The following is a 4,220-nucleotide window of genomic DNA, read 5'->3' on the forward strand; positions in this document are numbered from 1 at the left end:
GAGGGCCCTCGGCAGAGCGGGTCCTGCCTTCCCTGGCAGAGGAGGGGACAAGGGAAAGAGCTGCTATGGCCTCCTTCCAATCCCACCCATCCCCTCTGGATGGCTGGCGACTGAGTGGCCTGTGGCAGCCTTCAGTCCGGCAGGAGATGGATGCGGTGTGAAGGGAATTTCTCTGTGGAGGTTGAGCTAGTCAGCGCAGACTGCAGGTAGACCGTCTTGTGGAAAAGTCTGTTGCTTAAGAAAACTGCCAAGGAGAAGAGGTGCAGCTGGAAAAGGTAGGCTTTGCCAGGGGTCTTCACTTCATTGGCGCTGATAATGAATAGAAGAAAGAGGATGGGGAAGAGGCAGCCACTGATAATGCATGAGGACTGCATCGCTGCGAGGAAAGCCGAGGGCAAGCCAAATCCAAAGTAGTAAGGCCAGTTCCTGTCTATGTTTGACCACCGCTGGTGCATTTCAATTCCTTTACTGAACCAACGGTATTCAAAGCAGTCCAGCGAGTAGCGAAGGGCCTATGCAGAAGACTAAGCAGCTGAGCAACAAGGTGGCTGGGAAAGACTCACAGGCATGCCCTGGATGAGGCAAAGAGCCTGCAGCGAAAGGCTGAAGAGCATGTCAGCAATTATTTTGCTGACACTAGGCAATGGGTGAGGCTTCCTCCGCGATACCTCAAATGCCAGGTCAGCTATGTCTTGAAACCAAATGGCATTTACAGCTTTGCGAAGCACAAACAGAGGGAGCACCCAAAGAGCATTGAAAATGGACGTAAGGAAGAATTCCAGCCACGACCAAACATCTCCATGTTGTGAGGGGTCACCAATAATTTGGGCTGTCACTGACTGCAGTACAGGAAGAAACACTCGATAAAACGAGAGGAGGCTTAACCAGAATATTCCACCGTTCCAAGCGCAACACTGGAAAACTCTACTAAGCATATGTGGCTCACTCTCTTGCTTCCTTTCTATACTCTGGGCTCTCCTCTGTGCCAGCACGGCGCTTGCCCCTCTTCCACGCTGCTCCTCTCTCTTGTGCCGAATCTGAGCATCTAGCTCTGAGATGGTACAAATTCCCCAGAGAGAGTCTTTGATTCCCCTGGCAAGGTCCTGGAGAAAGGTTTTGACACTGCCAGCCATCTCTTCACCGCCCAAACTACCAACTACACAGAGGAGAGAGAAGCGGCTCAAAATCTTTCATCATGAAGGACCTGACCCCTCCCCACCGCGGGCCCACTCCGCTTGTCTTGGACCCTCCGCGCCGGGCGGGCAGCTCCCGCCTGGATGCTCCCAAGGCCCGGGCTGCTGCGCCCGCACTGCGCATGCCCGGACTGCCCGGTTTTTTTGGGGGGGCGGGGTGGGGGCGCCCGCTGGGTGAAAACAATTCTTTTCATAAAATCGTATTTATGTTAACACACGGCATGTTTATTATCGTTATTCCTAAATAGATTCATGAAGTATTTATAAATTTTTCATTTTAGGTTTCTAAAACAGCAAATACTCATAGACATATCAACACAAATCAACAAAAGCTCTTTGGTGTCCCCAGTTATTTTTAAGAGTGTGAAGGGGTCCCGAGACCAGAAAGTTTGAGAACCACTTCACTAAAGGATTTGAAAAGTGTGGCAATGCTTCCCCCACCCTCCTCCCCACCCCCAGCATTAGTAACAATGTATAATAAACCTAAATACTTGTCTTTAATCCGAATCAGTCAGACAGGGCAAAGAAGGACATTTAAAAGGGAAGCAGAAAAAGACCACACAGAAAAGACCCGTATTTCAGAGCCATGATGCGAGCCCAGATCATATCACCTTCACTCAGGTAAAAGATGTGTTCTTGAATCATAAACAATGGACTCGGGAAAAGCCTGATTTCTAATGGTTCTTGTGGAGTTGGGAATGATGCTACATCAGAAAGCAGGCTGATGGCCTCCTTCTGCCTGGTCTAGTCCTTCTGCTGGGCATCACTGGTAATCAGACCCAAACCCACTTGCTGTTTCAAAAATAAGTAATAATAATAACAGCTCTGTTTGCTGGGGAGCTCTCCCACCTGTGGAAAGGTACAACCCAGTTGACTCCCTAGGTCAAGTGGAAACCGTGTGCCTCATCACACAGGGCCAGGCTGTGCTCCCAGCTGATACCTCAGGCCCTGGTCTGGGGCCAGCTGGGTGGCTCTGCCATTTGCACAGAGGGATGGGGTCTGGACCTGCCAGAGCTCTCTGCTTTCAGCTCAGTGGGTGGGTCGGAGGCTCTCAAACCTCTTTGGTCCTCTGCCCATGTGCCTTGTCCCTGGCCTTTCCGAGGCAAGCCTCTGTTAGAGAAATGAGACAAGTGTCCAACTGAGATCTCAGAAAACCCCTCAAGAGACGTAAAAGGGATCAACAACCTACATTTTACTGGGCTTTTTATATTTCACATATGGTAACAAATTATTCATGTTGATGGTTCGGAAAAACAAAATGAAGGCATTTTTTAGGTATCGTGCACATCTGCTGGTGGATTAGCCAAACCAGGAAACGATTCACAGACCGGCAGACAGACACAGGGTGAGTCATTTTGTTAGCGAAGTCATTAGTTGCTGTATTTATGTTTTACCTTCTCAAAGGAGTTTAAGTTAGCTTATAAAAATACACAACAAAATATTTGAAATAGAGGAAGTTAAGCAGATTACTTTTCAAATATCCCGAACTCTCAGATTGAATGAAAAGAAAGGAAAAGGAAACCTGGGGGGTTTCCAATGGAGGAAGGCATTTAGCTCCAAAAACAATCACCAGCACTTCTGTGGGATCATAAACTCGGACTAAGAAACTTTTGTGAAAGTGGAAAAGAGAGTTAACCTACAAGAAGGGAACATATACCCACATGTGACTATCTAGATTTCTGTTGGAGTCTTAATTGTACAGTCTTGCAAAATACCTCCATATCCTTACAACCTTAATTTTAAATGTAAAAAAATGGGGGGAGGACTTAATCTCAAATAAACGAATAGATGAAGCAATCAGACCAAAGGGTCAACAATGTCAGAAAATAAGAGAAAATTGGGAGTAAGGTCGGTGTACAACCATTTGTAGACGGAAGGCTACAGTTTTACCTTGAGCTCTCTAGCATCCAGCACAGGCAAATGGATGTGATAAACCAAATATTTCTTGAGGTTCATTAGATAAAAGCAGACCACCCTCAAGGCAAGGAGGCATGGGGGCAAGGAGGTTCAGCTGCTTAACATGAAGACTTTTTTGCCTGAATTAATTGAAGAGCCTTTGCGAGGTGAATTTAACAACTTAGTAAATGTAGTAAAGTCCGAAAACAATGATTCAGCCAACTAGCGGTCATCAGATTTGAGTATATGATTTCCCCCTACTTTCTCCCCAGTAATATTAGTAATGTTAGTTGCCTACATCAAAATGGAATCTGGTGAAAACGAAAAGCCTCTGAGAAAAGGAAAACAAACTAGTCAAATGAAAGGCATTATTAAAACTAATACTGAAAACTTGAGAGCCAGGAAGATTGGAGTTAAAGTTTGGCACTAACTTGTTGGCTGTGCCATCCTTGGCATGTTACTGAACCTCTCTGAGTTTTTGCTTCATCATCTGTAAAATGGAAACTGTAATAGTACCTACCTCATAGGGCTGCTTTGAGGATTAAATAAAATAATGCACATAAAACATTTAACAGAGTATGCCTTGTCTATAATAAGCACTCAATAAACATCAGACTATGATTCAAGGAACTTCTGCTACACAGACTCATTAAATCCTCACCATAACCCTGTGGAGTAGGAGGGCATTTATTATTACCTTATTCTGTAGACTGAGACAGAGCTGTAGTTTGCCTAACACAGACAGAACCATTTGGTGAAAAGAAGGGTTACCTACATGATCTAAATAAATGAGCTACTCTGGAGGCCCTGTGATTCTATCTATCATTAGAGAGTTCTTCCTTTGCATTAATCTCTGGCTTTCAATATGAATAATAACCCGTGAGTGGTGACCCATTAAGAGTTCATGATTTTACGGGGGAGGGCAGATGTGGGATGCTCACCACATACATAAGACATAACTAGAATGTAGTAATTTGTTTTGCTTTCATTGTACTCATTTTTATAGTTAACTTCTATTAATGACAAGGACACTGGTTGTTTATTTACAGTGATAATATACAATTTTTTTTTTAAATAAAGATACTTGAGTTTTAGAGGTGGTTGACTTAAAGAAAAGCATTAAGTTTTAAA

General features: G+C 44.6%; 1 pseudogene; it reads right to left on the reverse strand.

The window, feature by feature from the left end:
- Nucleotides 1-235: 235 nt before the first annotated feature.
- LOC118534677 (etoposide-induced protein 2.4 homolog) lies at nucleotides 236-1,149 on the reverse strand (annotated as a pseudogene).
- Nucleotides 1,150-4,220: the final 3,071 nt, after the last annotated feature.

Source organism: Halichoerus grypus, chromosome 3 (genome assembly GCF_964656455.1).
Source record: "Halichoerus grypus chromosome 3, mHalGry1.hap1.1, whole genome shotgun sequence".
Lineage (NCBI taxonomy): Eukaryota > Metazoa > Chordata > Mammalia > Carnivora > Phocidae > Halichoerus > Halichoerus grypus.